The following is a 12,384-nucleotide window of genomic DNA, read 5'->3' on the forward strand; positions in this document are numbered from 1 at the left end:
AGAAATATGAACAATTATGAGAATACTTTATTATTTCATAATAAAGTAATTATAAAATAATTTCTTTGTGTTTGATTACTATTCAAGAGAATTACTTTATATATAGTCAATATAGGCACAGAGGTAATTTTTTTTAACATTTTCTAATGGTGGTGTGCCTCGTGATTTTTTTCATGAAAAAAGTGTGCCTTTGCACAAAAAAGGTTGAAAAACACTGTACTAGGTAATAGGAGCGCGGCACTATTTATTTATAATATTGTATATACACTAGCAAGTGAGTCGGTGCAAGTGCCAGCGCACCAAACACATCATATATAAAAATATAATATTATATATTACCCACTGAATACCTCATTTCATAATAGCTCACAAGTATTTATTATTTATAATTATTATTAAAATTCAAACAATAATCAGATTTGTACTTTTTTCATGTGAATGGTGTGTAGTGAAATGGTTGAACCTGCATCGTCATGCAGCTATACACTATTCATAAAATGTAAAAATAAATATAAATAAATCATTTTAAAAAAGGAAAAAAAATAAGAATATTGAATAATAAATCAAAATTAAAAAAAAAATTATGAAATGAGATACCCCTGTATGATAGAAATAAGTCTGAGTTAGAACCATACCTTAGTGTTTTAAAAAAGAAGAAAATAAATATATACAATATATACAATGCTCGGCACAAATGAGTACACCCCTTTTGAAAACTAAGATTTTAATTAACATCTCAATTAACACAAGAACAATTTCCACAATTTTGACAAAACTGAGCTTTATAGAACATTTGTTTAGTTCAGTACATGAAAGTAAGGTTAATAATATAGCTTAGATTGCAAAATCTTCAGTTTTACTCAAATTAGTTGATGCAAAAATGAATACACCCCAGAACATAAACTACTACATCTAGTATTTTGTATGACCTCCATGATTTGTAAGGACAGCACCAAGTCTTCTAGGCATGGAATGAACGAGTTAGTGACATATTGCAACAGCTATCTTTTTCCCTTCTTCAAGAACTACCTCATTTAGAGCCTGGATGCTGGATGGAGAATGATGCTCAACTTGTTTCTTCAGAATTTCCCATAGGTGTTCAATTGGGTTTGGATCAGGAGACATACTTGGCCACTGAATCACTTTCACCCTGTTTTTTTTCCAGAAATGCTACAGTAGCCTTAGATGTAGGTTTTGGACCATTGTCATGTTTGGAAAAGTGCAGGACAACCAAGGGCACGGAGTGATGGTAGCATCTTCTCTTTCAATATAGAGCAGTACATCTGTGAATTCATGATGCCACCAATGAAATGCAGCTCCCCGACACCAGCAGCACTCATGCAGTCCCACAGAAGGACACTGTCACCATCATGTTTCACTGTAGGCACCATGCATTTTTCTTTGTATACCTCACCTTTTCAACCCCATACAGTTTTGAAGCCATCATTTCCAAAAACATTTATCTTGGTCTCATCACTCCAGAGTACAGAATCCCAGTAGTCTTCTTTTACAGCATGGGCCCTGGCAAATTCTAGGTGGGCTTTTTGTCCATGGGCTTTAGGAGAGGCTTCCTTTATGGACGACTGCCATGCATACCCTTTGTCTGCAGTGTACGCTGTATGTGTCACGGAAAACAATCACCCCAGTTTGGCTTTCTGCTTCTTTAGTTCTGACCTGGAGAATCTGGGAGGGAGAATTTTCACAGAGATCGCCAGTGAGGTGCTGAGATCCCACCTTCAAAGCCTGCATATTTCTATTACTGTCAATGACAGCTTCTAAGTGTGCTGAGATGATCAGCAGAGAAAATGTTCTCCGCTGATCATCTCAGTTCATAAACCTCTAATGATATGGGATGAGCTGCGATCACCAGGATCACAGTTCGTCTCAGTTTCATAAACAGACAACATAATCTTGTAAGCAAAGTTCTCTTTAGAATTTAGAGAGCCCAGGGTGGCTTGATGTGACATACAGTATTAATATTGTTATTATTATTGCCATTATCATCTTTATTATTATTAAAAATATTAGTAGTAACAGTAGTAGCAAAATTTAGCTCCTGAAGAAATAGTTCACTAAAATATGTTATGAGTTAAAGTGGTAATAAACCCAAAAGCAAACATTTAATATATTGCAGCTTACAATTTCTTACATATGCATTTATTTTCTTTTTTAGGCTTTCTTTCTTCTATTTTTATCTGGTGATCCAGTATGTTATTTTTCAAAAAAAACAAGCTTTCCAGCAGAATGTATTAGTTACAGAGATGAGACAAACCATTTAACACTAGCAAGGACTAGCAAGGGTGTTTACAATGGTCAAGTTTTAATTATTTATGTAAAACCTTTATCCCAAAAGGAAAAAGAAAACAGTTTGCTGTAACTGCATATAAAGTATTAGCTGAAGTTCAGCTTCAGTCAGTTTGTGTATTTAAATCTGCTAGCCCCCTGTGCTCTTTCATTCAGAGTGGTGTCTCACTAATACAGGAGGTGTTTTACTGGTCAGATCACCAGGTGAAAACAGAGGGGAAAAAACATAAAAAAAGAAAACCGATGCAGCCACCACATCTAATATGTGGTAATTTGCAATATATTACATTTTTGGTCTTTGTGCCACTTTAAGAGGCACAAAAGGGTCTGGTGGTGATTTCTTTTGTGTTTTTACCATGCTGATCACTGACATCAATATGAAATCCAGTGTATGCATTTATACTATTTTGGAGTTCTACCAATGATAAGTTGATGAACTACACTGAAGCTAAGTTTTATGTTAGATGAAAAGCTTTAGTGGCAATGGCTTTAAAAAAAGACCATTACTTGAAATTATGTAAAAACAATAATGTATGGCAGCTTGGGATTGTATCAGGATAGTGAGAACCCCCTATAAAAGAAGAGATTCTGGATCCGATTTACCAAAGGGTAAATTGAAATAAAGCACTGTGAAATTAAATGGAACTTCACTTTGTTATACATACATAGTTCTTCCTATTCCAACCTCATTCACATGAAAAAAGGAAGAAAATAAACAATATCTGCACTTTCTAATGAAATTTCAGAAATCTGTTTAAATAAAAGGCTACTTATGATTGGGACCACTCTCTAGGACATTATGTAGCAAACTGCTTTTATTTCCCACAACTCACGAGATTAAGATTTTGTAGATTGGAAGTCTTTTTCCATGACTTGAGGCATTTTCACAGCACATTTTTATAAATAGACCCCCAAGTGTGATGGACACTTTGCCCTAAAAAACAAACTGACTGCAAAATGAAAGACCAGATTTTGTTTGTGACGAATGTCTCTTGTTTGTTGAAAGCTGTCAATTGTTATTGGTTGTGTCAGCTGAAAATGCTGCTTCTGAAAATGTTAAAATGTATAGCTGGAAAATTAATCTGAAACTAGCTGCTTTTCATTGGTATATTTACCTATATACTAGCCCTAAAATGGTATAGTATTCCAGTGTGCTAAGCAAAACATATTAAAGCTTACAGTGTTATTAAACCCACAACAGTAAAATCATTCTGTATATGCAGTAAAGCATGCTTGTTATACTCACTGTGGAACCTAAGGGGTTAATCCTCTGCGTTGTGTAAAAACGCTGTTTGATTCTGATCCTCCCCTTCTTCCAGTGCCCCCCTCTTATCTCTTGATAAAACATATCGTGTGCAGACAGTCTGCACATGCTCAGTTTGGAGTAAAGTATTGCTAGAGAGCTTTTTCTTTTCTTGGGAGAATGCATGTGATCAGCACAGGGCCAATAAGCACTGTCCAGACAGAGGGTCAGGGGTCCTGCATCCTCCCAGAGCAGAATGAAAACAACTCCTACAAATTTTAACATGTGCTTGGCTGGACACTGATAGACGTCACAAGACTGCTCTGACTGCTGATGAGAAAAGTTTATATTTACTAAAATAATAGCACTTCTATGTTATGTGTACTGTGGGAGACCTGACAGGGTGAATGCAGGGTCCTGGATTTAGTAACACTTTAAATTCATCTTAATAGCCTAAAATAATGGGTTATGTTTGCAAGTAATTCTCAGACTTTCAATGGGGTAGTGCATTGAGAGGTGCATTCCATCCTCACATTGCTCTAATCATTGGCTTCATTGCTTCATCATTGGCAACTCAAATGGTTGTCCACCTTTGGTATGTCATCCTGTATTCATAAAAAATCAATAATTCTAACTCTCCACTGTGTTGGAGAACCTGACACTCTAATACGTATAATGTGGTTTTGTATGTCTTTCCAGTCCTATTGAATTTGAATGTTCACCCTCATAGCAAAAATTACCTGGATACCTATAACTCACCTATAACTCACCTGAACTAGCTTTACTTCACATAAATGTCTCTGGTTTCCATAATGCATACAGAGCCATAATCATTCATTTATTACTCTCAGCTAATCTCTTTGTCACTAGGAGATGGAGACTACTCCCCCAGAAATTAGAGAAGTAATCCAAGACCTTAATTCCCAATGTTCCATAGAAAGTATGATAGCAATAAAAAACAATACATACCCTAAGTTCTTTAAAACTTGGCAGCAATAGTTATAACATCCTAATGTATATTCTGATGACACTCACATTTGGTCCAAGAGACGTTGAAGAAATGGATATTGCTTTCGTTTTCACAGTTTCTGGTTATAATTCTATGAGGGGCATTCAAGTCAAACCAGGGCTTTTGAGTTTACATAATAAAAGAACAAATTTCAAGGAGTGGAAGCTGCATTTATTTTTCAACATATTCCCCTGTTACATTTATACACTTATCCGAGCATTTAACTAATGCCTGGGAAGCTTCTGCATAGAAAGATTTGTCAGTATGCCTGAACCATCCTAGGACAGCCTGCTTCATTTCGTTATTAGTGCTGAAATGCCGACCTCCGAGGAACTCTTTTAAGGGTCCAAACAGGTGGAAATACTCGGAGTGAGGTCTGGGCTGTAAGAGGGACTATGGCAATACCTCCCAGCCGAGCTGCTGTGATGTGCAGGTAGTGGTGTGAGCAGTATGAGCTTGAACATAGTCCTGGAGAAACAGGATGCCCTTATTGATCAATCCAGGCCTTTTTCCACAGACACATATGCACATCACTCAGTACATGACAGTAATATTCACTGTTGATAGTGGCACCACAAGGTAGAACATTAACATGAGGTTGGGAACCACCACGATCGGGATTGTCACTGACGGACGGACGGCCATCTTTGAAATGTTTACACCATTCAAATGTCTTACAGCAGCTGAGCTTCTCATCACCGTACTGTGCTTGAAGTCTTCTGTAGATATCCATGGGTTTTTTACACCTTCGTTTGCAAGAAACGTCATCACCACACGCTGTTCCATGTACGCATTAACGCTGTTATCTGCCATCTTGATTAACGGCCTCTATCAGTAATAGGACACGCTTGCCGGTTACTAGTGCATGTAGTACCACCACACTAGCATCCTTTTTTATACCTGTAAATCTAAAAGTCCCGGTTTGACTTGAACACTCCTCATATTTTCTACCTCCCGTTCTGATCACTTACCATCTACCTTGTCTACCATACCTGCCTTGTTTGTTACCCCCACTGTTAACTAGCACATACTAAGGAATATATGAAGATTTAGTACAAAAGCTATATGGCTTGTATTTTTCTCACTCAGAAATGAGCTGTTCCATACCTGTAAGTTTTAATTTTACTCCATTCTCCGTAAATGCGGCTGTTGTACTTCACGTACTATATGGATAGGTAACAACTATGTGTGAACCTCTGGTCTATGAAAATATTAAAACCATATTGTTTCAAAAAGGTTTTAATGAAACAGTTTATTGAACATTTTAATCAATCTTAATCAACACGTTTCACATTGCACCAACATTTTGCATTGCAGCTTACCAGTCTTTAGCTGTCACCTGGTGATTCTGTCAAAAAAAAAACGTCCTGTCCTAGTTCTGTACTGTAAACATCTCCCCCTTTTCTATCTTCATTATACAGGGAAGAGGAGTTGTGTAGTTTACAGAAAACAGCTTGGAAGGCTAATAAGATTCAATTTCAGTTCAGTATTCAGGAAATTGCAAGGACACTAGATTTCTATCATAATAACTTGTACTTGTACTTTCAGAAAATGTACTTAGCCTGAAAATGAAAACTAATGCAGTTACCATGTTTAACCATTGAGCTTGGGAAGGTTTTACCCCCTTCATGACCAGGGCATTTTTTGCTATTCAGCACTGCACTACTTTAACTGGCAATTCCATGCTCATGCAATGCTATACCCAAATTAAATTTATTACATTTTATTATTACATTACATTCACAAATAGAGCTTACTTTTGGTGGCATTTGATCACCATTTCTTTTTATTTTTATTATCTAAATGAAAAAAAATTGGAAAAAATGCGTTTTCTTTCTGTTATAAAAAATATCCAATAAAAAAAAAAATCCTCATAAATTTAGGCCAAAATGTATTCTGCTGCATCTTTGTTAAAAAATCTGAATAATAATTGATTGGCTTGTGTGAAAGTTATAGCATCTACAAACTATGGTATATATTGGGATATTTATTGATTGATTGGTTGATTAGTTAATATATATTTATTTATTTATTTTATACTAGTAATGACAGTGATCAGCGACTTATAGTGTGACTGTAATAGTGTGGAGGGCAATCCGACACTAACTGACACTAGAATGGAAGTAGACTAACTGAAACTGACATCCCCAGTGACACTAATACAGTGATCAGTGATAATACTGTACACTGCCACTGTACTGATGACACTTGCTGGGAAGGGGTTAACCTCTCAGGGGTAATCAAGAGGTTAAGTGTGTGCCTAACAAGTGGTAATGTGTGTAATATGGGCTGCTTTTTGGTGAAAAATCTGTTTGTTCCTTCTCTCTGCTTTGCAGAAAGAAGAAACACACAGCTCCTTCCCACTGTACAGAGTTCTTTGTGTTTGCAAACACACGACTCTGAGATGTAATTGGACACAGCTGATCAGCAGGTCTCAACCATGAATCATTTGCTGAAACCTGCTGAAAAAATTCAGCCGTGTGCAATCAGAGTGGGAGTTGGCTGAAGGGAGAGCATGCGCGCACATCCTGAACCCGGAGGAATGTGGTGATGTACAGGTATGTGGCGGTGCCTGTACAAGCTGCCTGCCCACAGTAAAATTACTGTGGGTGGTCAGCAAGTGGTTAAGGGATGAGAAGCTATAATACATTATACTTTTATTTGTGGGTTTCAGATATACTTTAAGAGCTCATTCACACTTGTGCGACTTGTCATGCCACTTTGGGGTCCAGAGTGGCATGACAAGTCACACCCCATGTTTCCCAAGTTTCTGCACTACTTTAGTCCAACTTTCATGTGACTTGAGGGCAAAGACTTCTATGTAAACCCTCCAAAGTCACATGAACAACGCACCTGAATGTTGTACATGCGACTTGTGTGCGTCTGTGTACAGCACAAACAATCATCTTTGGTCAAAGCCACAAAGTTGCACTTGTCCAAAGTCATATCAAAGTCGAGTCAAACTCACATCAAGTTGCACTGTATAGTCGCAATGAAAATCACACAAACTTGAAGTCGCACAAGTGTTAATGGTCCCTAAATAGACTCTAACAATTGTGCATGACAGCAGCAGAAACAGCATCAGTCTCAAATGCCCATTAAGAGCCTGATAAATATATTATTATATCAGAAAATAGTATCTGCTGACAAAAGATTGAAATGCTTGCCCCGCAAACATACTGTATACATTCATGTCAGAATACCTTATAAGTCAATATTTTCATGTTTTTGTGTGATTTAAATTTTTCACTTTAGCAAAAAATGTTGTTTCATAGCATTATAAAATAGAATTTGCTGAACTTGTGCCCATTTAAAAAAGCTGTCTACTATGAAGTAGTATATCCAGAACAGTAAACAAGAATTGAAAGAATCACTTTGACTTGAAAACATAATTTTAACACTACTAGTGTTTGTCTGTTTCAATGTTTGTTTTCATTCATTTGCTTTGGTTTACGATGTAAGCTCAGTGCACTTTGAGCATTTAATCCTTTGCCTTCCCCTCCTGCCTCTAATTCCGATTTCCTGGGAGTTCTACTATTTGGCAGAAGGTGTTTAAGCCATTTACAAGGCTAAGCAAAAGCTGGAAGCCTTCCAGGCATGTATGAATAAAACCTCTGCAAACAAAAGGGACCAAGGGGCCAAGCTAGAAAATCATACGTGTATATTTTGTTCTTTTGAAAACATTGCTGTTTTTTTATACTGAGGAAAACCCTTTTAACAAAACTGTAATATTTCACTCCAATTGTATATCTTTCAAATGTCATTTTAAAACTATGTCATGGGATCATATGTAATTGGGGAACGTAACAACTAATTAATTATGAAAAAATATAATTCTTTTTGCATGTTCTAAAACACTTTCATATTATTGTCTGATGTTTTAACAAGACAAACTAAAGGACCAGCATTTGTGAAACCATGCAGTGTTGATAAAGGATAATCAGCGGGATTTCCACAAATCATTTCTTGCTGCGGTTAACATAACAGTTATAACACTAGAAAAGCTACAATTTCTGGGGAAATTATGTGAAGTGTTCTTGCCTCCTCCAGTAGTCTACAACTAGAGTGGGCGGAGTAACTGGGTGGAGTGGCTTGTCACTCTGCTGCCTGCTGACACACCTGGGTTCCTATGGCAACTCACTCTACAGCAAGGGCAGAGAAGAGCGGTTAAAAACAAACTGCTCCAACTTGCTCACTTCACTGGCGGTTGCCATCTTCAAATGGTCGTAGTTTTAAAAACTATACATCCTACAGCAAAGAGCTTATTATTGTGAGAATCACAAGACCCAGACCTACATTTTAATGCATAGTATGTCTCTGAAATATTAAAAATGAAGGCACAGTCGCAGTTTAGAAATTGCCCTTCAAATTTGAGGTGGCTAGAGTGGAGTTTCAATGGGCGGTGTGAGTTGCAAACAAATGGTCATATTGTAAAAACTATCAGGACTATGGCTTAGCCGTGGACACTTTTAGTGGCAGCAGGGATAGCCGAACATTTTGATATAAGATTTGTGTAGGTGGGCTTGAAAATGAGGGAGTGATGGCAGTTTAGAAATCATGTCCTGATTTTTCAGCTCACACTCTAGCTTTTGTAAGCTCCCACTCTAGTTTTGAACATTCCGCCATTCAATCCTATGGGACCAATTTCACCACAAAAACGCAGATATTTCGTAAACCATTCGGTGAAACGTTCCACAAAGTAATAGCACACCAATCGGGAACAGTCCGCACGTTTCAGTATTTTACTGTCTATGTAGTGTAAAAACTGTGGGAGGAGTTAGGGTGGTAAATTTGGCTATAATAATAAGAATATATATGTGAGATAACAGTAAGGGGTCTTGCCATGCAAGAACACTTAATAAGTACAGTTCTAGTTATAGATTCAAAATTGTACTGTAGATATCTTCAGATTTGAAACAATCAGGCATGTGTTCTTGCATTTGTTCTCTAATTATTTTTACTGATTATATCTTTTGACTTGCATTACTGTATTGCTTAGTAAGGTTGTTGCAGTTTATCAGGGGAACTTCTGAGGACTAGGAAAGAAGAAATCAGAGGTGCACAAAGAGTGCCGTGGTAAGACCTATCCAAAATGTAGAAGTATTCAATTGCAAGGTTAAATAGCAACAGACCTTTTGCCTCCTACACTTTATAAGCATTGTACTCTACTGTCTTGCCTTCTCAGGACACTGGATTGAATGGAGAAAGTTGAATGTAAAGATATTAGATGCTGTAGTCCACATTTACATTTTTACACTGACAGTAATTAATCAGATTCAAGCTAAAATTGAAACTGCCAGCTTAACAAAAATTTGGAAGTGATTGGTTGCTGTGGGAAACATGTTGGGCACATTTTTAAATGTCAAATAGGACACTCATGACAGTAACTGAAAATTGACGTAGCTAATTACATACTTGTTTTTTTCCCAAGAGAATCAAAAAAAGAAACCTAATGAGAAAAATAAAAGCTGTTTAGTAGTTGTCAAAAACATTACTTCTGCTTCAGTTTTAGTTAATCAGCACCTGTATAGCAGGTGTTGTGGCCACAACCCCCATAAATGGATATAAAAAGTCTACACACCCCAGTTAAAATGTCAGGTTTCTGTGATGTAAACAAATTAGACAAAGATAAATCATTTCAGAACTTTTTCCACCTTTAATGTAAACTATAAAATGTACAACTCAGTTGAACAACAAACTGAAATCTTTTAGGTGGAGGGAAGTAAACAGAAAATACTAAAATAATATGGATGCATAAGTGTGCACATCCTTAAACTAATGCTTTGTTGAAGCACCTTTGAATTTGATTCCAGCACTCAGTCTTTTTGGGTATGAGTCTATCAGCATGGCACATCTTGACTTGCAATATTTGCCCACTCTTCCTTGAAAAAACACTTCAAATCTGTCAGATTGCGAGGGCATCTCCTGTGCACAGCTCTCTTCAGATCACCCCACAGATTTTCGATTGGATTCAGGTCTGGGCTCTGGCTGGGACTTTCCAAAACCTTAATCTTCTTCTGGTGAAGCCATTCCTTTGTTGATTTGGATGTATGCTTTGGGTCGTTGTCATGCTGAAAGATGAAGTTTCTCTTCATGTTCAGCTTTCTTGCAGAAACCTGAAGGTTTTGTGCCAATATTGACTTGTATTTGAAACTGTTCCTAATTCCCTCTACCTTGACTAAGGCCCCAGTTCCAGCTGAAGAAAAACAGCCCCAAAGCATGATGCTGCCACCACCATGCTTCACTGTGGGTATGATGTTCTTTTGGTTTTTGCAGTGTTGTTTTTGCGCCAGACATATCTTTTAGAATTATGGCCAAAAAGTTCAACCTTAGTTTCATCAGACCATAATACATTTTCCCACATGATTTTGGGAGACTTAAGATGTAGCTGGGTTTAGATGTTTTTCTTCATAAGAAAAGGCTTCCGTCTTGCCACTCTACCCCATAGCCCAGACATATGAAGAATACGGGAGATTGTTGTCACATGTACTACACAGCCAGTACTTGCCACACATTCCTGCAGCTCCTTTAACCTCCCTAACGGTATTCCCGAGTGTAGCTCGGGGTAAAATGTCAGTACCAAAAGTGGTAACCCCGAGCTGCATAGGGAGTCTCTCCAGCACTTACCTTGTCCTTCGCTCCCGCAATGTGTCCCCTGCAGCGCCCCCGGCCATCTCCTCCGGCTGATGCCGGCATCCGGCTCCTGTGTTCCGGTCCCTGTGACGTCGGGACGTACGGGCGCCGCCGACGGCGGGAAATTTGAAAATTTAAAAAAAATGTCATTTTTTTCAAAACGATTTTACATGGTAAAACATTGCTGTTTCAACCCATTTCACATACATTTTGTCCCTAGTGCTCTGTCCTGTCCCCTGTCTGCATTTTGACTGTTCTTTCTGCCTGGAAACTTAGAAAAGTCCATGGCGTCCAAAAAGTGTCCCTTTAGGTCAAAAGCGGTTTTAGACCGGCTAGAGAACAGCGATAGTAAATTAGAACCACTTGCAGAATTGAGTGATAATGATTCGTGGGGAAATTCGTCATCAGACACTGAAAACAATTCTGCGACTTTGCTCAGCGATGTGCAAACTAGGCGCTATATTTCATATTTCAGTGTTTTTGGTTTGATTATATTATTGAATTAAATGTATTATTATTATATTATTATTTTTTATGATTGTTTATTAAATTATAATTTATGATTTTGTGTTTCAAATTTTATCATACCCGGGATGTTTAATAGACTCTTGTTCGGACAGATTTCAGTGAGTTATTCCTAAATATTACAGCCTGCAATAAAAAAACTACATATTGCCATGCAAAATAATGGTACCGCTTTCAGCACCAAAAATCTGAAATAATCAGACCGCTAGGGAGGTTAATGCTGCTTTAGGACTCTTGGCAGTCTCCCAGACCAGTTTTCTTCTCTTCTTTTCATCAATTTTGGAGGGACATCCAGTTCTTGGTAATGTCACTGTTGCGCCGTGTTTTCTCCACTTGATGACTGTCTTTGCTGTGTTTCATGGTATATCGAATGCCTTGGAAATTCTTTTGTACTCTTCTCCTGACTGATACCTTTAAACAATGAGATCCCTCTGATGCTTTGGAAGCTCTCCGTGGAAAATGACTTCTGCTAAGCGACTAAGAAATTGTCAGGAAAGACCTACTAGAACAGCTGAACTTTATTTGGGGTTTATCAGAGCCACTTTAAATGATGGCAGGTGTGTACTGACTCCTATTTAACATGATTTTTAATGTGATTGCTTAATTCTGAACACAGCTACATCCCCAGTTGTAAGAAGGTGTGCACACTTATGCAACCACATTATTTTAG

This window comes from Staurois parvus, unplaced genomic scaffold (genome assembly GCF_062004578.1).
Source record: "Staurois parvus isolate SC_StPar_1 unplaced genomic scaffold, SC_StPar_1.0 ptg000404l, whole genome shotgun sequence".
NCBI lineage: Eukaryota > Metazoa > Chordata > Amphibia > Anura > Ranidae > Staurois > Staurois parvus.